Source organism: Takifugu rubripes, chromosome 10 (assembly GCF_901000725.2).
Source record: "Takifugu rubripes chromosome 10, fTakRub1.2, whole genome shotgun sequence".
Classification (NCBI taxonomy): domain Eukaryota; kingdom Metazoa; phylum Chordata; class Actinopteri; order Tetraodontiformes; family Tetraodontidae; genus Takifugu; species Takifugu rubripes.
The window spans coordinates 2,583,405-2,610,181 of NC_042294.1; the positions used below are offsets into that span (position 1 = coordinate 2,583,405).

Here is a 26,777-nt window from a genome sequence, read left to right on the forward strand (position 1 = left end):
ATCCACGAAGGAAACAGTCTCACGAAAGTCCAGGAGGGTACAGCCGGGGTTCTCCGAAAACGACAAAACACGCCAACGGTGGCCAACCGTGAGAACAGTCCATAAATAGGTGGCTTGATTACAATAGTCTGCAGGTGCACCAGTCCCCGGCACCACCTGTGGCTGAGGCATGGCTCCACCACGCCCCCCGCAGGAGAAACCCTGCAAAAGAGTTCCCAGAAACTGGGAACCTGACACCTCTACCCCATCAAGCGGACTGTCTTGCCGCCCTTGGTGGCAACGCCCTGTTCAGTACCATGGACCTGACATCAGGATTTTATAACATTCCCCTCCATGAGTCTGACAGGCATTTCACAGCTTTTACCACCCCTTTGGGCCTTTATGAGTATAACCGCCTGCCCCAAGGTCTGTGTAACAGTCCAGCATCCTTTATGAGAATGATGCTCAGCATTTTCGGTGATCTGAACTTTTCCAGTTTTCTATGCTATCTGGACGACCTGCTGGTGTTTGCCCCCTCGGAGGAAGGGGCACTGGCAAGGTTGGAGCTGGTTTTCAGTTGTCTGCGGGCCAACAACTTGAAGCTTGCACAAAAGAAGTGCCACTTCCTGCAACGATCTGTAAGGTTCCTGGGTCATGTAGTGGATGCTGAAGGTGTTTCTGTTGACTAAGAAAAGATAAAGGTCATTACCAACTTCCAGAGAGAAGACCTAATGGATCCTGATGGCTGCACGCCATCTCAGCAGAAAGTGAGATCCTTCCTTGGTATGGCTTTGTTTTACCAACACTTCATCCCTGCTTGTTCTTGTATTGCAAAGCCGCTTTATGAACTTACAGCAGGCCAGAAGAGAAAGATTAAGGGCCAGAATCGTGGGAAAGCAGGGACTTACCGCAAATTAACACCCCAAGATTGGACACCTACCTGTGAGAAGGCATTTGAGGCGCTCAAGGCTGCACTCCTGGGCTGTGTGGTGCTGGCTCACCCAGATTTTAGCCAACCATTTATCCGCTCCACGGATGCATCTATGGATGGGTTGGGTGCAGTTTTATCCCAAGTTCCGGCCGGTGAGGAGAGAGCGAGACCAGTGGCCTTCGCAAGCAAATCTCTCAGCCGCAGCCAAGCCAAGTACCCTGCCCATAGGCTTGAATTCTTAGCGCTAAAGTGGGCTGTGTGTGATAAGTTCAGTCATTGGCTGAAAGGTCATAAGTTTACTGTCTGGACTGATAACAATCCTCTCACATACATCCCGACTAAGCCAAAGCTGGATGCCTGTGAGCAGCGCTGGGTTTCCAAGCTTGCACCATACTGCTTCGAGATCAAGTATGTTCCTGGCAAGCTGAATGTTGTTGCAGATGCCTTAAGCAGGAGTCCGTTTGTGAAGCCACTGGTCCAATGTCTCCTGTCAGAACCTTACCCTGAGCTGTTGGAGCGGGCATGTGGCATGAAGGATGATGCTGTGCAGGATGTTTTCCGGTTGACATGTCAGCCCCAGTTGTTGGATGGTCCCCCCCTCTCCCCTGCTGCCAATGTGTCTATGTCAGAAGAGGATGTCTCCTCAGTCCTGTCCTCTATCAGTGACTGGGACTCAGCTCCCCAACTGCGTGCAGCATCTCTGGTTGACCACCTCCCAGACATGGCCATTCCGAGCTTAGATGCTTTCACCGCTCTGTCTGCTGCTGACCTCCTGTCCCACCAAACACAGGACCCTGCTGTCTCTAGGGTGCTGTGTTTTGTTGAGCGGAAGCACCGGCCATCTAGGCGTGAGCGTTGCCATGAGAGTCGGGAGACCCTGCACCTTTTGAGGCACTGGGACAAACTAATTCTTCTGGATGGCATCCTCTATCGGGTCTCAAAGGACCCTCTGAGTAAACGCAAGAGGTTCCAGTTTGTTGTCCCCAGGTCTCTGAAGTCTGTGGTGTTGTCTGGTGTTCATGACAATGCAGGTCATCAGGGTCAGCCACGCACCCTCTCATTGGCTCGACAGCACTTCTTCTGGCACGATATGGAGAAGGATGTACGCAGTCACGTCAAGAACTGTCACAGATGTGTCCTCAGTAAAACCGCGGAACCAGCCGTTAGAGCCCCTTTGGAGAGCATCAAGACCACTGCGCCATTGGAGCTTGTATGCATAGACTTTTGGTCAGCTGAGAACAACAACAACAAATCTGTGGATGTCCTTGTGATCACTGATCATTTTACCAAGCTGGCCCATGCTTTCCAGTGTCAGGACCAGACTGCGAAGAGAGTGGCTAAGAAACTCTGGGATGGATTCTTCTGCGTTTATGGATTTCCCCAGCGCATCCACACTGACCAGGGAGCAAGTTTTGAGAGTGAGCTGCTGGCTGAACTTTTGATGCTGAGTGGTGTCAGCAAGTCCCACACCTCCCCTTATCACCCGATGGGTAATGGGGCCGCAGAGAGGTTTAACCGCACTCTGGGGAACATGTTGAGATCTTTACCCCCACGATCAAAACAGAAATGGCCGCAGATGATTTAATCACTGACATTTGCATATAACTGTACTGTCCATGAAACCACAGGGTTTGCGCCTTTCTATTTAATGTTTGGGAGGGTCCCCAGGCTGCCAGTTGACCTCATGTTCAAGAGTGTTCTCCAGGACGACACTGTTTGTGATTATGCCACTTACGTCAAGTCTCTGGTGGATGACCTGAGCTCGGCCATGCTTCAAGCTCAGCGTAGTAGCACCAAGGAGCGGAAACATCAGTAAGATCAGTATAACAAGAGAGCAAAAGGCCTGCCTCTGTGTGTTGGGGATCAGGTACTTGTGGCGAATAAAGGTGCCAGGGGAAAACGGAAGCTTGCTGACAAATGGGAGCCGGTTGTCTACACAGTGGTGGCTTCAAAACCTGCCCTGCACATCTACCGAATCAGAGATACGGATGGGAATGAGCGTGTGGTACACCGCAACCTCCTAATGCTTAATGTTCATGATGCTTGGTATGTCACCTCGAACTTCTCTGGTCAAGGGCGACAGAAATGCGGCAGCTGTTGGAGAAGTGGCATTGACTGGAGACAGAGCTGCAGGGCATGACCCAGGAGGTGGGTTAGGGTTAGGGCCTAACCCAGGAGATGTTCTCTTAATCTGTCTGATATAGAAGAATGTGCTGTTTGCGAGATAAGCTGTAACTAGGGACCTCCTAATTCCAATAAAAGATGGATGGCGGGAGGTGTGCGGCAGAACGTGTTATAGATCTGTAACTGAGCACATCTCCCCGTTCTCCTTGCAAGTAAAATTCAAAACTGTTGTCTTTGCCTCATTTGTGTTTCTCGTGTTTCAGGTTGTTTGAACCTACCAATGTATATAATGAATAAAAAAAATATGGTTACTGGAAATGTCTCTAAAGTGTAGAAGTGTCAACAAGTTAAAAGCAGCCATATAAAAATTAAATTCTTCCATGAAGATATTAAAGTCCTATTATAGTAGTGTGTAAAGTTCATATGCTACATATGAAGTACAGAACAAACCAAAAAAAATCCTTAATCCGCCCCTCTCAAAGACAGAACGGAATAATGGCGAAAAGATTAGTTCAGAGAAAAATTGATTCAGAATGCAGGGCATTTAACCTGCAGTGGACAAACGATTATTTTTTTGTTAAATACAAAGAAAAGGCTGCCTGACTCATCTATCAAGAGGAGGTGGCGGTATTCAAACAATACAATCTGCAGTGACACTATGAACCCCATCACAAAGACAAGTATGATAGCTTGCAAGGCCAAATGCGAAGAGACAAACTCTCAAAGCTAACAAGTGGACCGTTAGCTCAGCAGAATACATTTGTACGCCAAGCTCAGCTGAACCAGGCATCTGTTGGGGCCAGCTTTCAGGCTGCTCCACTGATAGCAAGCAGCCGTAAACCTTTCACTGATGGAGAGTTTGTCAAGAAATGCATAAACGCTGTGGCGGAGGTGGTGTGTCCCGAGAAGAAAGATGTCTTTAATGCCGTGAGTGTATCAGCGAGTACAATCACCAGACACATTGAAGAAATCGGGGGTAATGTAAACACCCAGCTGCAGCAGAAGATGAAAGAATTTGAATTTTTTTTTTTGTGTGACGAACCCAGAGAGGGTTATTTGGTTGTTATTTATTTCATTAATAGTGTTATTATTTATTTCCTGACTTTTGTTCTGTGAAGAATCCAGAAAGGGTTATTTGATTGTGCTTTCTTGAAAACAATACATTTTTACGTTTAGGCTCTCCTGCAATCCTCACATTGTTTCTGTTACACACTGACACTGGCCCCTGATCAGAGAAGGGAAAAGTTATGTGGCCCTCACAGGAAAAAGTCTGGGGACCCCTGGACTAAATGATACCAGTTTGTCCTGTCAGTGGAAATTCACTGTTGAATGAGAGTCAGTTGGTGGAAATGATGTGTATACAGTTTAAATACACTTCAATGACATTGATGATAATAACATTTTGTAAAAAGAAAATTATATATATAGTTTTTCCCCACCACTTCAGGAGGGCGGTGCCCCAGCGCCCCCTATGGGCCACCCGCCTCTGCAGCTCAAACTACGGGGCAGCAGAGTTTCATTTGGTCAAAGGTCAGTGAAATAAAGAATCTACAGTTCTGCGTGAAGCCACGTGGTGGCGCCAGAGAAGAGAAACCACAATCCGTCAGGATCAAAATGGGAAATGGCAACAAAAAGTTGAAAAAAAACCCCATAAATCTGTAGAATTGATCAATTCTGGGAGACAGACATTCAAAATCAGATAGTTATTCGCTAAATGGCAGTGAATAAAACAGCCAAGGTCCCAAGATTAACGTGAATATGAACTCTTTCAACTTTGACTCCAACAGACTCGTCGGAAGGAAGCGGCCCGCTGGCTGTGAGCAGCACCAACAGACCCTCAGGAGTCCAGAACACCTCAGAATTAACCTGAACATGATAAAAACCACCCAGAAAGCCTGAGGACCAACCACCAAACTAACATGAAAAAACAGACACAGATGGCTTTGATGGTTTTGGTCTTTTTTCCCCTCTGTTGAAGAAATAAAGGTGCTGTTTTATTACAGTTGCCAAGTGGGAATCGGAGACATTTCTGTGGGAAACGTTTAGCAAGTTTTCAGAAACTGAACGTTTGCTGTATTAGCACTGTTTAATCATTATTTTGCTATTAAAAGGACTAATCATCGTTTCTGTCACCTCTTTACCTCTGAAATGAGAGAAATCTTGTTTCTTTCTCTTTTATATTTTTGTTTACTGACAATGCTATCATGGTAATTTTATGAACAATAACCAAAAATTAAAAAATCCTCATCAATGCTTAATCAAAGCTTCCTTTGTAGTATTAGAAAAACATGTTGTTTTTTACATACATTCAAAGGAAAACTTAACACAACTGTCAGGGTTGTTTTCTGGTGTCTAACTTCCAGAACCACTGTTTACGAGTTGCTGCACAACAGGGACAGAGTCTGAACGACAAGTTATTACAGGTCTGAGTTTCACTGTGATCACACACACACACACACACACACACACCGATCAGACCAGTTGGACTCTGCTGCCAGTGAAACATTCCCGTACTGGATTTTAATGGAAATCATGTCAACGTATCAGCGTCCTCTGTTGCTGGTGGGCCTAATTTTCCTGTGGACTTTGAGGGGGGGAGGTGAGTGACCCTTGTTGAATCAGTGTTTGAACAAAGATTAAATTCATTTTTAGCTCCTTGTTGAAATCTAAAGATAGAATCTCTCATAATTATGAAGATTTGCTCCAGTTTCTTTGATCAGTGTCAATGTTAAACTTTTTAGAAAATAAAGTGGGCTCATTCAGTGGGATCTAACTTTTGCTGAAATGAGTAAATAAGCTCCAGATCAGCGGTGGAACATCAGTAATGTCAGCAGGCGTTGAAGCTCCTGAAGCTCACACACAGCACTGCAGGCGCCTTCACACCCAGATCCTCACAATATTCACCTGAGCTGAACCGAGTTTTAAAAGAAATACACTTTTAGGCTGAAAAGGACTAAAATGTAGCAGCAAATTAAACAGAAACCTGAACAGCTCAACTCTGGAATCTCAACTCTGCCTGCCTAAAAGTAACCTCATGAAGTAGATGTAAAGCAGCAAAATGAAAATAATGAACCCAAAACCACCACAAAAGTTTATAAAAAGCATCTTCATGTCATCAGTCAGCTGATTTAATGAAGAATCATCATTAAGGTTTGAGTGTTGACCTGAATTTCTTTGAATTTCAACTGAAAATCAAACTGACCCGGTTTGAATTGGTGTCAAAGTTGGAGTCCCAGTTGCTGCAGTTGCAGTAATTTGCTACTGCAAAAAAAATAAGTTGTCAAAATGCCGTCATTTAAATCAGAGCCGAAGATCAACCATAACAGATGGAATTAAGGTAACTATTTGTTCATTTATAATCCACTTCCTTGTCTTACATTTCATTACCTAATTAATCCTTCACCCTCTGCAGACATTTTAATAAAAATTGTAGTTTGAGATATTAAAATTCACAGAGAAACTGATGTGAAATAAAAGAAAAGCTTCATATTCATTTAAAGAGAGAAACCCTGATCGGTTCTTTATGCTGTCATAGTTTTGCGTCTTCATTTTTCAGCTGATTTTTAAAAACTGTTTTCTTTTAAATTTGCCACAATTAAGAGGTGTGTGCAGCCCCCAAAAGGTCAGTACAGTACTGTCAATATCCTATAGGGGACACTTTGAACCAGAGGGGATCCTATAGATCAAAAAGTTGACACAGTTTGATTCCGCACCCAAAAACGAACATCTGTCAGAGGAACTTCAGTTGTTTCCCAGTATTTCAGTTAAAACGTGGACCAAATTGTTCTGAAGAGAGGCGCTTGTGCTGGATATGACGCGATCAAACCACAAACACGTGACGTTTAAAGGAAGAAGAAGCGAAAGTGAAAGTTCTCGACTTCGGGCTCCATCTTGAGTGACCGAGCCCTGATGGAAAACCTCTAATATTCAGGTAGCATTTGGTTCTTTCACTGCTGTCGTCTCGAATCAATGTTCCGCTGCGAGATGCGGCTTAATAACCTGCGTGTTCGCAATGAGCGTGCGCGTGTTTCGGACGCACATTGCGGCTGGTCGACGGGAATGTTGTGACGGATGATCAAACTTTGTAGCGTGTTTCCTCTAACTGCGTTTTCCACTAACCCTGAGCCAACATTTTAGAGGTTGAGGAAGCACATTTTAATACTCACAATAAGTCACAATATTATTTGCAGTTAGTGGAAAAATCCACGGAAAGAGGGACACAAACGCGACAGTTTTAGCCTCCTCTCTTTGTCCCTCCACCAGGGGCACAATCAATCCTTTATTTAAAAAAGGAGAGTATGTAAAGAGGGAGAGATCAAGGCATTCCATTTTATTGTTTTAACAACTGGTTCTTTGTGGAATATGAATTTGTTATTATGGATTTATGAAATGTGTTCTATTTTGAATAAAGCAGTCAAGAAAACGAAATGAAACCTAAACCCATGGTGTTTTCATATTTTTGGTCCTGAACATGTGGTCAGATAAGATTAGTCTGAGCAGAATTGGGTGTTTTTTGCCCTTTGCTGTGTGTCATCTATTCTATTCAGCATGTTGGGTTGCTTGACTTCTGTTGGGTTGTGGCAACTTGATGCATCACTTCTGAGATATTGACACACCTTTTTCCTGAGGCTGGCTCCAATGCTGCCAACACACCTGGCCATGGATATGGTGGGACTTCTGTGATGAGTGGGGTCAGAGGTGGTGGACAAGCTCTGCTCCAAAACAAGCTTGCTAGATATGTTTGGTATCTCCTCCACCACAAGCACCAGCTGCAACTAGTAGCTGTGCACGCCATGCAGAGTTTTGACCTCTAGGTCAGGCTACAAATGTTTTTTCCAGCACCATCATGTGTTCGTGAGAAACATGATGCGCCTGATCAAAAAAAGCTGCTTGTAATCTGACAGACGAGCCATGATGAGATGTCAAGGTGCGTTGTTGAAAATGAAGATCCTCTTCTTGGAATCCTGTCTGAGATGACAGAAGATGATGCTGCATTTGACCCACTTTGATGATGTGATGACGTATTTCTGTTTAGTTTTGAATGCATTCTCATCTTATTTGTTGAATTTAATGTTGAGAACTGATATCTTGAAAGAATTTAGGTTTTCTTGTAAACCATAACCAGATAAAAAATGATTTAATTTGTATTTGTGTGCGTCCGTCTAATGCCACCGCACCTTCTGAAACACCCAGGAGAAACATTTTTTCCACAACTATTTTATATTTAACATGGTGTAAACTTTTAAGATGTCCCTAAACTTTTTTCCAATATATATGTGGCCTGTATGATGTACAGGGTTACATCATATAATAGATTTTGATGTGAATGAGCCGACAATACGTCATTGGACAGACCTCTGCTTGTCTTCATGCTGAGAATCATGTTCTTTAATCTTCTTTTCTGTGTCAGCAGACTGTTCCTGCTTAACCATTTAGACTCACATTTAAAAATGAGCGAATGTGTGATGGAAGAGGAAGAGAGAGCAAAGTCCACAGTGCCCAGCTGTGTGTCCATGAAGAGTGACATGTCCAAAGGCCACCCTTTAAACTTCGGTATTGGACCTCAAGGCTCACCTTTAAAGTAAGGTTTTCTGAACCACATAACTCTGCCTTAGAACATTTCACAACCATACAAAACATCATTTTGTAGGTATTAGCCTCTACTATCGTGAAAAATGAAATTCCTCAGCTCTTTAAAATGAAACGGTGCACAGTCCTTTCACCATGTTGGCCTGTGGAAAACCAGTGTTGTCGGGCCCGATGGACCAGCGTCCCCGTCGTTGCCGGACCACCGTTGGCCACCAGTTGGGTTTTTGGGATCAAAGTGGGGGCGTTTCCTGTATCCGGTTCTCCTCACGGATCCATGACTACAACATGTTGCTGCAAGTGCAGAGACGTTTGCTCTGGAAAGAACTTTAGAGCACATTCAGTGCTGCAGGATGAGGGGCTGGAAAAGGTGCCAGTTCTTTTCTCACTGCAGGGAACAGTTAAAAAAAGCAGCTTAAACTCTGAAAATGTGAAAATGATACAGAGACATCATTGATTTATTGATTCAGTTGTTATTCAGAATGTATTAGAAATGTTCCTGTTTGATAAAAATGCAGTGAATTGGGATTATTGAACTACAACCTCTACAGATTATTTACCTTCATCACAGTCTCATCACTATTTCTGATGTTTCCTCAGGATGGACGAGGACAGAGCAGAGTCCACAGTGCCCAGCTGTGTGTCCCTGAAGAGTGACCGGTCCAAACAAGAACCTTTAAACTTCGGTATCGGACCTCAAGGCTCACCTTTAAAGTAAGGTTTTCTGAACTACATAACTCTGCCTTAGAACATTTCACAACCATACAAAACATCATTTTGTAGGTATTAGCCTCTATTATCGTGAAAAATGAAATTCATCAGGTCCTTAAAATGAAACGGTGCACCAACATGTCAGGTGTTCGCTCCCATTAACTCCCATGTTAATTTTAGTGTGGTAAATCTTTTAAAACTGAAAATTGCTTCTGTTTTTAACTGGTCATTTCTCCAACATGGGTTAACATCATCTCACAAAAATTCATAGGCATATATTTTAAAGTTTCCCAACAATATCCATCATTGCAGAGGGCTACAGCTCTCCATTTAGATACGGATGGGTAAGACATGGCAGGTCTGTGCAGCTTGTTCTGCCACACTGTTCCACCACATGTCATGAAAATTCATTAAAAAGTCTATTTATAAGGCTCCTGGTTCTAATAAACCCTTAGACAACAATATCAGTCATTTCTAAATGGTTGAAATAAGCTTTTGAATACGCGTGACCTCTGTGCTATTTAATGATCACTTTCAGAGACCAGACTACTGTATTTGGAGCATAAATGTAGAACTTTTGTTCTATTCTATGAGTTTATATTCCTGATTTGGTACTTTTATTTTTAACATAAATTCACAATGAAGAAAAGCCACTAAACACTTAGATCAAATACACTTTTCTCCAACTAAACGAGCTTGTTAGAACGTAAATAACTTTATATTTTTTGCTCAGTGTTCATTCAATCTTCAACTGTCAGAGCAAACTGAAAGTAGAAGTGAACGCAGCCTTTCTTAGGCGTTGCTAACGCCCAGTAGACATGTATAACCACTATTCCCATTTTTGACAGGAATCAGAAACGGTCTGCTTCCATTGGAGATTCCTCCTGTCCCGAGGGTGAAAACAAACGGAGAACTGAACTGCAGACCGCCGACCTGAACAACAGCGTCTCACGTAAGCTCGTACATTTGTATCAATAAGATACGTTTGGGTCGGAATAAAGGAACAACTTGTGTATTTACAATGTGCAAGAGAAGCTCCAGAGAGCACTTGTTTGGTTCCACTGGAACCAAACCCTCTGAAGACCTTCCTAAATGCTTAGACAGTATTTAGCAACATTTAGTCATTTAGTTCTGGAAAGTGTTAAAGAGTTGAAGGCATGTGACCTTTACAGGACAATGGGTCTGCTGAGTATGATGTGTTTGGAGAAGGTTTGATGTGTTTTTCTAAATATCATCCAGCTTTTACCAGCTGTTTAGTCCAAGCAAACTCTTAGAAGACATGGAAATGGTTGTTATATACTAAATTATATTGAAACCCAATGAAATAAAAGAATAGGTATAAGAAGACATAACATTTAAAACTGACAGTAAGATGGGTCATTACCCGACTGTTGCTTCTATCATTCAATCATGACAGAATATTTTCCAGTTGAGGACATCTGTGTTACTGCTGTAGATGACAATTGTACAATGATTTAAAAGATTGTTTGTTTCAGAGGGTGGTGAACTGCAGGAGGTGATAGAAGGTCATAAGATCAGTCTGAAGAGAAGATGTGAACATGTGACTGAAGGAACTAATGAAGCAGGAAGGGGAACCCTGCTGAACACAATCTACACTGAGCTCTACATCACTGAGGGACAAAGTGAGGAGGTGGACACACAACATGAGGTGAGACAGCTTGAGATAACCTCCAAGAAGAACATCCAGGACACTCCAATCAAGTGCCAGGACATCTTCAAAGTCTTATCTGAGCAACAGAGACACATCAGAGTGGTTCTGACCAACGGTGTCGCCGGCGTTGGAAAAACCTTCTCAGTGCAGAAGTTCAGTCTGGACTGGGCAGAAGGTTTGGAGAACCAAGACATCAGTCTGGTGCTTCCGCTCTCATTCAGGGAGCTGAACTTGATCAGAGATGAGCAGCACAGTCTTCTCTCACTGCTTCATGTTTTCCATCCAACATTACAGAAGATCAGAGCAGAAGATCTGACTGTCTGGAAACTTCTGTTCATCTTTGATGGCCTGGATGAAAGCAGATTTTCACTGGATTTCAACAAGCATCAGCTCATCTCTGATGTCACACAAGTATCGTCCGTTGACGTGCTCCTGGTGAACCTCATCCAGGGGAACCTGCTTCCCTCAGCTCTCATCTGGATCACCTCCAGACCTGCAGCAGCCTATCAGATTCCTCCCTCGTGTGTTGACAGGATCACAGAAGTACGAGGCTTCACTGACTCCCAGAAGGAGGAGTACTTCAGGAGAAGGTTCAGTGATGAAGATCTGTCCAAGAGAATCATCTCACACATCAAGGCCTCCAGGAGCCTCCACATAATGTGTCTGATCCCAGTTTTCTGCTGGATCACTGCTAGAGTTCTGGAGGACATGATGACCAGAGACCAGAGAGGAGAGCTGCCCAAAACCCTGACTGACCTCTACTCACACTTCCTGATGGTTCAGATAAAGAGGAAGAAGCAGAAGTATGGAGGAAAGCAGAGACCAGAGGAACTGACTGAGGCTGATGAAGAACTCCTTCTGAAGTTGGGTCGGCTGGCGTTTGAACATCTGGAGAAAAGAAACATCATGTTCTACTCTGAAGACCTGGAACAATGTGGACTGGACGTCCCCGAGGTGTCGGTGTACTCAGGAGTTTGTACAGAGATCTTCAAAAGAGAGAGTGTGATCTTCCAGAAATCAGTCTACTGCTTTGTTCATCTGAGCATTCAGGAGTTTCTGGCTGCTGTCTACATGTTCCACTGTTACACCAAGAATGAAAAAATTATGGAGTCTTTCCTACAATATTCGAAACCAAACCCCTTTTCCTGGTTTGTTGGGTTGTACACAAATTACGATCCATTCACATCTCTTGATGACTTCCTCAGGAGAGCACTAATGAAATCTCTTGAAAGTAAAAATGGCCACCTGGACTTGTTTGTTCGCTTCCTTCATGGTCTCTCTCTGGAGTCCAATCAGAGGATCTTGGGTGGACTGTTGGATCAGACAGACAGCCACCCAGAAACCATCCAGAAGGTCCTCAACAACTTGAAGGAGGAGAACAGTGATGAAATCTCCCCAGACAGAAGCATCAACATCTTCCACTGTCTGATGGAGATGAAGGATCAGTCAGTCCATCAGGAGATCCAAGAGTTCCTGAAGTCAGAGAAGAAATCAGAGAGGAGACTGTCAGAGATCCACTGTTCAGCTCTGGCCTACCTGCTGCAGATGTCAGAGGAGGTTCTGGATGAGCTGAACCTGCACCAGTACAACACCTCAGAGGAGGGACGACGTCGCCTGATTCCAGCTGTGAGGAACTGCAGGAAGGCCGAGTAAGTCCAGATGTGATTAAGAACACAGGCTGTTAACAGCAGACATGAGTGACTCTGTCAGGAAAAGGCTCCATTGAGTGATCTCACCAGACACTTTGTTCTTCTCGTGCTGTCCAGTGTTAGAAGCTTTTAAATTCCATGTCTGAAGGTTAAAGGTCATCTTGTTCACAGCTACAGCTGGGAATTTAACTGAAAAGCCATCTCTGTTCTGTTTTATACCTCCTAAAGAACATCTCCATTTCTGACCAGTTATTTTTGGGTGACTATCTGAAACACTAGATGTTCTGTCGACTGTTTTCCTGTTCAGGTTTCAAGAAACGAGTGTGGACTCAACATATCTGCTCATATCTGACAGGTTGTATTTTGTCTTTATTCAGTTTAAGGTACTGCAGGTTATCAGAGATCAGCTGTGATCCTCTGGCCTCGGCGCTGAGGTCCAATCCCTCCTATCTGAGGGTTCTGGACCTGAACTCCAACAGTCTAGAGGATTCAGGGGTGAAGCTGCTCTGTTCTGGACTGAAGAGTCCAAACTGTAAGCTGGAGACTCTCAGGTCAGTTCAGCTGTGTCTAAAGTCCGTATTTCATTCATCTACAAAGATTCCAAGCAGATTTATTTGTAACTAAGCAAAGCAAAATCTGAACACGTCTGACTGAAATAAATGGGATTTATTGTGGTTTTTAGATTAAAGGACTGCAATTTATCAGAGATCAGCTGTGACTCTCTGGCCTCTGCGCTGAGGTCCAATCCCTCCCATCTGAGGGTTCTGGAGCTGAGTCAGAACCAGCTGAAGGATCCAGGAGTGAAGCTGCTCTGTGGTTTTCTCCAGGATCCTCTCTGTAAGCTGGAGACTCTCAGGTGAGTTCATGAATTTTAGTGTTCAACAGTACGATTTATTTCCTTATAAAGATTATTACTAAAGGTCCACTGAAAATAAAAGGACAGTCAGAGGTTCTGAAAGCAGCACTCAAGGTGAAATGGTGAGGAACATCACAGGTGAGGGGGGAGCAGATACTAGAATGAAAAACCCATTATGAAATAGGTAAAAAGGCACTCGGAGAGCACATACTGTGACATTCACCCACAGTATCGTATATTTGCTGGACTAATACAAGGTTAGATCGGCAGCTTTAAGATCAAAGCCAGGGACCCATTCTGCATCAACACAAAGCTGATATAGTCTGTTGTGGACTGGGATGAGAGGGTTCTCAGGTCAAACCCTAGTGTGGACAAAACATGGTGTTCTGGTAGTGGAGCAGGCCCCTGAACACCTCCAGAGCACTGCCAATGTACCCTTGAGCAAGGTACCGAACCCCTAATTGCTTACTTAGGGCCCTGCAATCAGCTAGGGACTCATCCAGGGCCGCCAAACTGGTTGAGGAGGATCCATTGCCGACGTGGGAGATCTCCTCCTTTCATGCCTTCCCTGAGTTCCTGGATGTAGTGACCTGGACCTGTGATGGCCCCGATAACTCCCACTCCTGACTCCAGAATGCCGCCAGCCATGACACATAGACAGGCCCCCCGGGAGGGAACGGAGAACCTGTTGTGTTTATGTGTTGTGATCTTCTAATCTCTTTTCTTTTTTTAGTTTGATTGACTGCAGGTTATCAGAGATCAGCTGTGACTCTCTGGCCTCGACGCTGAGGTCCAATCCCTCCCATCTGAGGGTTCTGGACCTGAGTGAGAACCAGCTGCAGGATCCAGGATTGAAGCTGCTCTGTGGTTTTCTCCAGGATCCTCTCTGTGAGCTGGAGACTCTCAGGTATGCAGTGAATTAAATACTGAAATGAAAAAGAATTAAAGCTGATCTGGTTTATGGTGGCAGAAGGAACTGCTGGCTTTTCTAAACCAACACTAAATGATTACTGTATGTGCAAGAACTGTAAAATGGCATCTTTTATCTGTCATTCAGATTAAACTACTGCAGTTTATCAGAGATCAGCTGTAACTCTCTGGCCTCGGCGCTGAGGTCCAATCCCTCCCATCTGAGGGTTCTGGAGCTGAGTGAGAACCAGCTGAAGGCTCCAGCAGTGAAGCTGCTCTGTGGTTTTTTCCAGGATCCTCTCTGTAAGCTGGAGACTCTCAGGTCAGCTTTCTTCTATCTTTGACATAACAACTCAACAATGAAAGGCTTCAAGATAAACTCCATTGACTTTTGGAGAAGAGAAGTGTAGTATGAATTTAAATGAGCCATTGAAAGTCAATTTTATAGATACTTTTTAACTATGGTGTTGCTGTAATATCCCAGTTTATCAGTGGGGGGTGCCGAGCTCTCCTGACTCCAAGGGTCCTGATTAAATAATGAAATAATGATTTTGAACAAGTGTAATATGACTTTTCCTCCAATAAGAGATCATTTCTTGCCATGATTCCTTATCCAGACTGAGTGACTGCAGTTTATCAGAGATCAGCTGTGACTCTCTGGCCTCGGCGCTGAGGTCCAATCCCTCCCATCTGAGGGTTCTGGACCTGAGTAGGAACCAGCTGAAGGATCCAGCAGTGAAGCTGCTCTGTGGTTTTCTGCAGGATCCTCTCTGTGAACTGGAGACTCTCAGGTCGGTCACCCTTCATTCAGTTCTGGAATTAAGATCATGTGAAAGTGCCAAATATAAAATTAAAAATTTTTTGGCCAGGTTGTCACGCTGCAGTTTATCAGAGATCAGTTGTGACTCTCTGGCCTCGGCGCTGAGGTCCAATCCCTCCCATCTGAGGGTTCTGGAGCTGAATTACAGCAATCTGAAGGATCCAGGAGTGAAGCTGCTCTGTGGTTTTCTCCAGGATCCTCTCTGTAAGCTGGAGACTCTCAGGTCAGCTTTCTTTTATCTTCGACATAACAACTAAACAATGAAAGGCTTCAAGATAAACTCCATTGACTTTTGGAGAAGAGAAGTGTCGTATAAATGTAAATGAGCCATTGAAAGTCAATTTTATAGATACTTTTTAACTATGTTGTTGCTGTAATATCCCAGTTTATCAGTGGGGGGCCAGAGCTCTCCTGACTCCAAGGGCCCTGATTAAATAATCAAATAAAATGAAATAATGATTTTGACCAAGTGTAATATGACTTTTCCTCCAATAAGAGATCATTTCTTGCCATGATTCCTTATCCAGACTGAGTTACTGCAGGTTATCAGAGATCAGCTGTGGCTCTCTGGCCTCGGCGCTGAGGTCCAATCCCTCCCATCTGAGGGTTCTGGAGCTGAGTCAGAACCAGCTGAAGGATCCAGCAGTGAAGCTGCTCTGTGGTTTTCTCCAGGATCCTCTCTGTAAGCTGGAGACTCTCAGGTCAGTCAGAGATGATCCAGTACTTTCCCAGGTGTAACTAGTTAGACAATAAATGTTTACATGTTTGATCTTTGTTATAAACGTAGTGTTACAGTTCTCGGAAAAAAGACCACACAGGACAGATTTGCAGTATTAAATTGGTTGTGGAAATCTGTCCCATGTGAGGATGGTCATCAATGACTAGAAAGGAAGTATCAGTTGTAGATTTGTCTTGTTTTATTTTAGGCTGGCCACAAAACCGCCCAAACATTCAGACAAATCAAAAATGGCTCTTCCTGTCTTTTAAAGATCAGAAGGAAAACTAGAAAACCCAAAAAGGAAGCTGCTGCAGTGTGCCATGCCCCTTCTCTACTGAGAAAACCATCCCAAAAAAGAGAAAAGCCCAAGTGTGAAGTGAGCACCCTGTTAAACCTTGGTACCGAAAGCCTGCAGTCATTCTCATCTTAGGTGGCTTCATTCCAGCCAGAAGCCCAAACCTGCCTCCCTCTTAAAGGGGCAGCAGGTCAGTCCAACCACAGAAACCTTCATGAAGATCTGAAGCTTTCAGCATCCACAATTGTTGCACCTCACTTCCATTGGAGTCCAAATCAGAAGTCAACAAGTTGATTCTACACCGATTCTACACAATGCAACCATTTTAAAAATGTTTCCATGCATAAGTTTTTACAAATTTTTATAGAAATTTGTTTGTTCATCGCCTCCTTCTTTTGTAATGATCATGAAAGAAAATGACCTTATTTGAGTTTTTCTCCTCACAAATATGACTTTCTATGAACGATGCAATAAATGCAGCTTGCAATCTAAGACAATATGGAAGTATGTGTATATAATAGTAGTGGAAGTAGTTCATAAAATAATACATTTGCTCTTCTAATCGAATCTTTCTATGTTATTAAAGAAAAACCTGCAATTAGTCAACAAAATCTAAGACATCAAACAAAAATCCTAATTTTCTATAATCTAATATAAAACAGTAGAGAAGACTCTTTCTGCAGAGACACTGGTGGCAGGAATGCAGAAGTATCACTTGCTCAACTTGGAAGGTGGAGCATAAACCACCAGCTGAGAAGGTCCTCAGCGAGAGGAAGTGGTGGAGAACCATGAAACTTGCTAAGCTCCACCTCAGCTCCAGAGACGGGCTGAGCTGGAGCTGTGGCACCAGGTATCGCCCAGAAGAGCCTCCAACAAACAAGCTCTTCTCTTGGGAGGAGAGGGCTTTGAATCTCAGCTCAGTGTGCTTGTCTCTAGTAGGTCGCAGCTGCCCCTTTTCCTGAGGTCCTTGTTGATGCCCTGAGGGGAATTGATGCTCCTGCAATGTTTTCTGGCAGCACTGAGCTTGCAGTGGGGCAATCAAACACACTGTGGGGGGGCTCTCTTTCCTTCTCTCATCTGGAGAACAAGTGACACCAGCTGCCAATCATTGTTGGAGAAATGTGCAGTCAGGGGAACTATGCGTCCAGACTATAGCCACCCTTCCAGCATCCAGCAGTGTCTAAAACCTTTGATTTGGTTTCACCAGAGAGTGTAGGGATTGCAGGGTTGCTGCAGCATCGCCCACAAGCTGTCAGGAGTGGGTCGCTTTGTCCCAACTCCTGACAAGAGTTGAGTGCTATTGAGAAATGTGGTCTCACAAACCTGGAAGGTATTTTGACCTACACACACTTTACATACGGTGTAGATCTTGTCCAACCGCCCTGAAAGAACCCAAAATACGAACATACGGCAGATAAGCCGGTGCAGGACGAGAGGTTTGTTGCTTGTAAGCTGTGTTTTCCTCTGGTACATGTTGATTTTTTCTTTTCTCAAAATAATTGTTATTTTAGACTAAGGGAGTGCAGTTTATCAGAGACCAGCTGTGATTCTGTGGCCTCAGCTCTGAAGTCCAACCTCTCCCATCTGAGGGTTCTGGACCTGAGCTTCAACAAGTTGCAGGATTCAGGAGTGAAGCGGCTCTGTTCTGGACTGGAGAGTCCAAACTGTAAACTGGAGAGGCTCAGGTCAGTCTTCACTTTTCTACCTATATACCAGCTGCTAAGATGGTGAAGTGAGGCTGTTCTCAATACTGCTGTGATGCACAACATTAAAAAAATTCCTTGTAATATCGTGAATTCAGGTCTGACCCAACTAAGAACTAACGTAGGTTTAGTACTGACGCAGATAACATGCAGACCTGCTCCGTATAACCTTATCCTGCATTTTTCAGCATGCTTTGCTGCAGTTTATCAGAGATCAGCTGTGGCTCTCTGGCATCGGCGCTGAGGTCCAATCCCTTCCATCTCAGAGAACTGGACCTGAGTAAGAACCAGCTGCAGGATCCAGGAGTGAAGCTGCTCTGTGGTTTTCTCCACTTTCCAAACTGCCGACTGGAAACTCTGAGGTAAACACCATTCTCAAAAATGTCCATTATTCCATCCGAGGGTCCTCACACTTTCTGAGTGTGTGTGTTGTGCCCAGTTCCTTCAGGAGGGGGGGCCACACGGTGACCACTTATTCATGATAAATTGATTTAAGGACAATGAAAAAGCCGACAGATCGTAACCAAAATTAGACAAAACTACGTGAGGGTGCCTGGTAGACACCAGCCAACGAGGAGGGAGATGGTGAGGGAGACAGGAAGTCATCTAAGACAGGTTGTGCCTTTAAAGATGAGCCAGGTGAGATGGATCTCCATGATGAGATGGGAGGGAAAGAGGTCGGGAGAACCTGGGAAGAGTGAGGGCCATAACAATATATATTCTCCTTTGGAACAGTGCAAACCTGAGAGGTTGGAATTGTGGTAATTACATATTACTATCATTTTTTAACCTGTAACTAAATTAAATATTTACAGATCATGCCTTTCCTTAATGTTTCAGATTAATACTGGTTTCACTTATAACCTTATAAAAGTTTCCCTTCTTTATTTAGATTAAGGCGCTGCAGCTTATCAGAAATCAGCTGTGACTCTCTGGCCTCGGCGCTGAGGTCCAATCCCTCCCATCTGAGAGAACTGGACCTGAGTGAGAACCAGCTGCAGGATCCAGGAGTGAAGCTGCTGTCTGATCTTGTGGAGAGTCCAATCTATAAACTGGAGACTCTGGTCAGGAGATGATTGAAGTCTGTTTTGATTTGGATCAACTCGCAATCAAATAAATGTGTTTCCTGTATCTTCAAGAAAAAAACGTAATCAGATCATAACTGCCATAAAATCATTCATGAAAGTAATTCTTCTTTAGTCGATATCATCAGCAGTTACGTTTCCTCTGTGCGAAGGATGACAAGAACACAAGGAATGTTGGAATTACTGAGGTCAGGGTCACAGTGTCCCTGGATGTGCTGTTATCCAGGTGGTGTCAGTGGTAACTCCGAATCCCACAACTGAGTGAGATCAGTGATTCCTGCTGGAGCTCGGCTCCATTCTCAGGTTTGTAGGTGTAGCATGAAGTCAGGCCCACTGCTGCTTTCTGCAGCTTTAGGAGAACAAGAATAGATTTTATCAGCAGACTGTGAGAATAAACAAGTGAAGTTTGTTCCTGATTGTAGCAGGAACCTCTGCGCAGGTAAAGCTAACACAACCAGCTTGATCAAATTAGACACACAACAGACAATAGATGGGACCAAAGAGTAAAGATGCTTTTTCTAAAAAATAAAATAATAATAAAAAATACAGCTGAGGCTGAAAGTGTCTAAAATAGTCCAATAGTTTAATTATTTATCCGCCTTCACTCTAAACAGGACTTTAAAATTCCTCTTCTGTGATTAAGAAGCTCACCCATTTTCTTTCCACATGTCAAGCTTTGCGTCCTTTCTGAGGTTCTCGCTTCAAACATAAACTATTCTAAAAATGGAATAATTAAAATAACAAAAAGAATAATCTTAGAATAAGCAAGGGATTGCGCAGTACACAGTCACAGATTCTCAATTTAAATGCTGTTTTTTTGTGAACTTAGATTTGATATTATTTTGAAACTTTACTGTGTTTCCTTATGTGTTTATCTGCTTTGTGTTATGTGACTGAGGATCTAAACATTTTTACATGCATATTATGGGATAACTTAAATTACATTTGTGTAATGCTAATAGTTCAATATCATACTGTCGAAATATTTGCATGAGGAAGTTTATGTAATGACAGAAACTACATTTTGGGTACAAATAAAGTTGATGAGTCCTTATATTTTCTGTTAAGTTTAAATGTATTTGTTATTTGACTCTTTATTTGCATATTTGAATGAAACTTGAACGCAAAGTTGTCTGCTCCTTTGTTTACTTCCGGTTACTGTCGCTAATTTCCGGTCTCGTGAGCTCACTCTCACTAGCTTGTCACTGACGGTGGTTGTCAGCGCAGCATCAGCGAGTCTCCAGCCCGGACGCGGCTCCTTCGTGCGTCCACAGAGGCTCCGTCTGTCTCCTACTGACTTGTATCTCTACATTTTATCGTCGCTGCTGGTTGTCAAACGTTTGCTGGAACTTGTGGCGCTCGGCTGCCGGCGACGGCAACTATATCTGTTTTAAAGAAGCGGAGGAGACCGCGGAGGAGGTTCCGAGGATGAACCCTCAGTGCGCCCGCTGTGGGAAGATCGAAGTGAGAAACGTCGGTGATTGAGAAGTGGAAGGAAAACGACCCTTAAATGTTGGGGTCCAGGGTTGTGTCTGGTTTGTCCTGCAGGGGGCGTGAGGAGCTCAATTGGCGGCAGCTGGTGCTGAGGCAGGCGCACCTGTGGGCAATTAACACCTGGAGGAGGGAGCGCCTGGCGATCAGGGCCAGAGGGTTGCGGCTTTGTTGCTCTGTCTTCCCGGCACGTTTAAGGTCTTCACGCCGTCTGCTGGACCTGAGAAGTGCAGAACCTGAGCACCCTGCAGTCCAGGAGGACTGCTTCTGTCTTCTTTGAGTGTTCCCCTGTCAATAAAACTCATTTGGACCTTTTTACCACTGTGTTCTGGCCTGCTCTCGGGTTCTGTTAAAACCCAAAATCTAACAGATATTTGATTAACTGATTTTCCCCAACAGGTGGTGTTTGATTAGAAACTCTTTCTGAACTCTGGTGCTCTGAAACATCTCCGCTTCCATTTTCAGCTGTTTTTATTCTCAATAACATCAAATCATCCATCCATCCAAATCGTGGTCCTGTTGGACCACCAAAAGACAAACACTTTCCATTTAGCACGGACAAAAAAACCCAAATCCTGTTTAGCAATGAAGCTGTGGGGAGAGTTTGAGGAGCGTTTTTGAGGAACACGCTGCCATATTGGGTCCAAGCTGCTGGGGTTTTTGTTGTTTCCAGGTGAATCGGTGGGCAGCGGCGTTACCGCCTGTCTCTGCCCCCCCCCCCCCTCTCTCCCCGTGGTCGTGGTCACGCCGGGCATCTTTACTGGTCACGTTTTAAACAGGTTCTGTTGGGAACAGGTGTTCTCCAGAACTGTATTTCAGGCTGCTGTGCTGAAGGGCTGTTTTCAGTAGCAATAGAGCCAGAGTGCGCCTGCTTCATATGAACCCCCCCAGGCCGTGCTTTCCTCCTGGCTGAGCCATAATCAGCTCTGGATGGACTGGTTCACGCTTGGACTGAGTCAAGATTTGATAGCTTGACTGATTCTTCCAGTTTTTGATCAAACCCCCATCTGCTGATTCCAGGAGATCTTTAAAGGATCTCAGAGCTTCAGATATATGAAGCCTGCTCAGCCCCTGGCAGCGCTGATGAAACCATTTCATTCCTTCAAAAAAGCAGAACATGAAGCTCCAGAAAAGGTTTTTGGATCAAGTTTCCAACAGAACGAGGACAAGTGGGTAAAAGCGCCACTTTAAAGCCTCCAGGCCTCAGAAAACATCCACCTTTAGGATGCCTGACTTTAGAGGATCGTCGGTTCGCTCCGAGCACAAGAACAAACATTTTTAACCTCAGTCCAAGAACATCTGACCTGAAATGATCAAAAACTTTCAGCGTAAAAAGATGGTGGAGAGAAAGCTGCTGGGAGGTTCTCAGAAGAGAAGTGGCATTAAAGCCAGCTGGAAGAGTCCAGCCTGCTTCCTGCTCTTCCAAACAGGCGTCTCCACACCAACACTGAGGAACACGGGCTTCTGTTCTTCCTTCTTCTCTTCTGACTATTGTGTGTTTGATGAATGCAGCATCCACTCACTGTTCCCCCCCCCCCCTCATTTACACTGCTCCTGGTTTCACAATGGTCGTCAAACTGGTTTCACCAGCTTCACATCAGTCGCTCAGAAAGCTCATATTTGGAGATAGTTCCCTTTTTCGGATTGTCTCGCCCTGAATTTCAGATGGGAAGAATTTTTTTTCTTTTTCCTTTGGAAGACAAAATGTTGAACATGATAATTTTTGAAGAGATGAAAATACGACACTAGAGGTCAGAAGGTTGGGCGGAAGTTTTCTGGTCTTGTGGAAGGATGAAACCTTTGAACTCTGACAGTTCAAAGCTGAAGAATGAGATGATCCTCCCCAAAGGGATGGCGAGGTCCAGACAATAAACCTGAGTGTTTTTGTGTCCGATTATTAACATGTTCCATGCTTTTCCTTCTGCAACAGTTCATCACACCTGCTCAGTGAAACCTCGGTGTAAAGGAGGTGAAGCCGTGCCTCAGTGACTCTACTTTGGTGTTTTAGAAACTAACAGTTATTATATGAATATACAGTGTGCACGTACGCGCACACGTGTGTATAAACACTTAATACACACGTGTGCGTGTATGTAGACTTTTTAGTACTTTGCAGATACGTGTCTGTATATAAACCAGATCCTCCTGTAATAAAGAACTAAAGGCTGACTGTTGTCACGTGACCTGTCTCCGTCTGTGTCCGATGATGGAACCTGCCTGGAACATCTGGTCCACAGAAAAAGCAAAACAGCTCACAGAACTGGTCCAGTTTAGACCCAAAAATGACAATAAATAATGAAAATGTGTGACGCAGTAGAAAAATGGACAAACTTTCTATTGGTCATTGACAGTTTCAGTCGTCATCAGAATTAATCAAAAATAGCTGAAGAAGTTCCAAAAAGGAGAAATATCATGTGGTGCTTTACCGCCACCCGGTGGACACGCATGGAACTGCAGACAATAGTTAAACGCGCTCCGACACATTCTGACCTCTGCTGCTCCTCCTGGACTCCAGGGCTGCAGAAATATGCTGCTTTTACAAGTCTTTCAAAATCTGTGAAGCATCATGAATTGTATTTATTTAACGAGGTTGAATAATGGTGGAGAATGGTGTCCGAAAAGCGTCTTTATTTTAAAGTGAACAAGAACAGTTCGGTCCGCGTTCTCAGAGAGGCGGAGAGACCTCGACTGAGTCCACAACAAGTCCGCTAGGAAAACTCTCCAAAATAGTCAAGCCACAGAAGTCAGGGTTTGGCGATGAGGACGAAAACACTCCGCCGCTGGCAGACGGGAGTTCTGTCCTTAAATCTAACGGGAGATTGAAGAGAGACCGCAGGTGCGTGTGTCTGCGGGGCCAGCTGTGGCTGATGAGCGGCTCCTCCACGCCCCCTGCAGGTAGACACCAGCAACAACGGTCCCAGAAACTGGGAACCCAACAAACGAGTTTTTAAAAGTATTCCTTTCAGACTAAGCAGGAAGACTGAAGACCGACAAGGTGAGTGGAAACGAAGAGCATTATTGAAAAGAATTGACAGTTGTGTTTGGAGATAAAATCAAGATTTGAATCAACTAGACGTTATATTTAGTTTTAGCACAAAACATCATTATACATTATAAATGAATAGGTCTTATTTAACTTTCTTATAGTCTGGCTTCAGTTATAGTCTAATCGTCTTTCTAATTGAAGTTTAATTTATGTTTCTGCTCTTTGCTACTGATCCTAAAAGAACTTTAAATTCTCCCAGAATGCTTTAATGGTAGTAATATATACGCCATAAAGCTGTTGATTAGGTTTTAAAAGTGAAAGTATTCTCTTCAGACGAAGCAGGAAGAGCGACATTTTTGTGACAGGTGAAAAGCTCTTAGAGTTATTAGAGTTGTTCAACAGTCCAGGTTACAGCTGGATATTTTGGTATTACCTGTCAAACAACATCTAATCGTGTGCAAGTTAACATCTCTCAGCCGGGCCAATTTAAGACAATAAACTTTAAAAATAACTAAATAAATAAATCCACACAGGATCACAGGACACAACAGGATTTTTTTCTCCTCACGGATCCATGACTACAATATGTTGCTGCAAGTGCAGAGACGTTTGCTCTGGAAAGAACTTTAGAGCACATTCAGTGCTGCAGGATGAGGGGCTGGAAAAGGTGCCAGTTCTTTTCTCACTGCAGGGAACAGTTAAAAAAAAGCAGCTTAAACTCTGAAAACATGAAAATTATACAGATACATCATTGATTTATTGATTCAGTTGTTATCCAGAATGTATTAGAAATGTTCCTGTTTGATAAAAATGCAGTGAATTGGGATTATTTAACTACAACCTCTACAGATTATTTACCTTCATCACAGTCTCATCACTATTTCTGATGTTTCCTCAGGATGGACGAGGACAGAGCAGGGTCCACAGTGCCCAGCAGGGTGTCCAAGAAGAGAGACAGGTCCAAAGAAAGAGCAATAGACTTCAGAAGTTCAGACAAAATGTAAGAAAACTAAAGCGTGATGATGTGTTTGTGTGGCACCCTTTAAACTTCGGTATTGGACCTCAAGGGTCACCTTTAAAGTAAGGTTTTCTGAACCACATACCTCTGCCTTAGAACATTTCTCAACCATACAAAACATCATTTTGTAGGTATTAGCCTCTACTATCGTGAAAAATGAAATTCATCAGGTCCTTAAAATGAAACGGTGCACCAACATGTCAGGCGTTCGCTCCCATTAACTCCCATGTTAATTTTAGTGTGGTAAATCTTTTAAAACTGAAAATTGCTTCTGTTTTTAACTGGTCATTTCTCCTACATGGGTTAACATCATCTCACAAAAATTCCTAGGCATATATTTTAAAGTTTCCCAACAATATCCATCATTGCAGAGTGCTCCAGCTCTCCATTTAGATACGGATGTCCCCCGCCTCCCCCGGGACATGGTCAAAGCTCTCCCGGAGGTGTGAGTTGAAGCTCCTTCTGACAGGAGACTCCGCCAGCGTTCCCAGCAGACCCTCACAACACGTTTGGGTCTGCCGGGTCTGTCCGGCATCCTTCCCCACCATCGGAGCCAACTCACCACCAGGTGGTGATCAGTTGACAGCTCCGCCCCTCTCTTCACCCGAGTGTCCAGAACATGCGGCCGCAAATCCGATGACGCGACCACAAAGTCGATCATCGATCTGCGGCCTAAGGCGTCCTGGTGCCAAGTGCACATGTGGACGCCTTTATGCCTGAACAAGATGTTTGTTATGGACAATCTGAGACAAGCACAGAAGTCCAATACCCTCCTGGGCTACCACCTTATCGTGGTGGAGGGGTTTGCCTGTCCCGATGATCCTAGGAGCTCCGTTGTCTGGGGCTATATGCCCCTGGTAGGGCCACCCATAGCAAACAGGTCCTAGGTGAGGGACCAGACAAAGCGTAGCCCAGGACCCCCTAATGAAGAAAAACAACATTGGTGCCAAGTTTCCCTTGCCCGTATGCGGGTCACTGGGGCCCCCTCCTGGAGCCAGGCCTGGGGGCGGGGCACGTTGGTGAGCGCCTGGTGGCCGGACCTCTGCCCATGGAGTCCGGCCAGGCACAGCCTGAAGAGGCAACATGGGACCCCCTTCCCGTGGGCTCACCACCTGCAGGAGGGGCCAGGGGGGGTCGGGTGCATTGTGTGTTGGGTAGCGGCCGAAGGCAGGGACCTTGGCGGTCTGATCCCCGGCTGCATAAACTGGCTCTAGGGACATGGAATGTGACCTCTCTGGTGGGAAAGGAGCCTGAGCTGGTGCGCGAGGTTGAGAAGTTCTGACTAGATATAGTCGGCCTCACCTCGACGCACAGCAAGGGCTCTGGAACCCGTCTTCTAGAGAGGGGTTGGACTCTCTACCACTCTGGAGTTGCCGATGGTGAGAGGCGACGGGCAGGGGTGGCAATTCTGGTTGCTACCCGGCTCAGTGCCTGTATATTGGAGTTTACCCCGGTGGATGAGAGGGTAGCCTCCCTTCACCTTCGGGTGGGGGGACGGATCCTGTGGCCCAAACAGCAGTTCAGCGTATCCACCCTTTTTGGAGTCCTTAGAGGGAGTGCTGGAGAGTGCTCCTTCTGGGGCTCCCTCCTCCTCCTGGGTGACTTCAATGCTCACGTCGGCAGCGACAGTGAGACCTGGAGAGGTGTGATTGGGAAGAACGGCCCCCCTGATCTGAAATGTTCCTGTTTGATAAAAATGCAGTGAATTGGGATTATTTAACTACAACCTCTACAGATTATTTACCTTCATCACAGTCTCATTATATTTCTGATGTTTCCTCAGGATGGACGAGGACAGAGCAGAGTCCACAGTGCCCAGCTGTGTGTCCCTGAAGAGTGACCGGTCCAAACATGGAATGATAGACTTCAGAAGTTCAGACAAAATGTAAGAAAACTAAAGCGTGATGATGTGTTTGTGTGCCAGCTGTTAGTCACATTAACAGCAGCAGGTTGTGAGTTTATTATTGGAGATGTTTAACACTTAAACCTCAGACAGTCATATAGTTACAGACTTAATGAGAATATTGTTGATTAGAAACAAGAATCATGTTTAAACTAAAAGATGAATTCAGACATAAATGCTGGAACAATATTGAGTCTTGATCAGGTTTTTTCATCCTATAAATCAAAGGACTAATAGAGATGTGTTTCATAGTGAGAGGGGGGAGCACATCCTATCAAACTGGGACCAGTCAGCTCCACCAGGAGAGTCCTCTTGTTCACAATCTGGAAGCAGATCTGGAG

General features: G+C 44.4%; 1 long non-coding RNA gene across 1 annotated transcript; it reads left to right on the plus strand.

Annotated features, from left to right (window-relative positions):
* The first annotated feature begins 23,484 nt into the window (after nt 1-23,484).
* On the plus strand, nt 23,485-26,357 carry LOC115251252 (uncharacterized). The gene is made up of 3 exons (XR_003889820.1): nt 23,485-23,524; nt 24,414-24,515; nt 26,317-26,357. It is a non-coding gene; the product is annotated as an uncharacterized lncRNA (long non-coding RNA).
* Nucleotides 26,358-26,777: the final 420 nt, after the last annotated feature.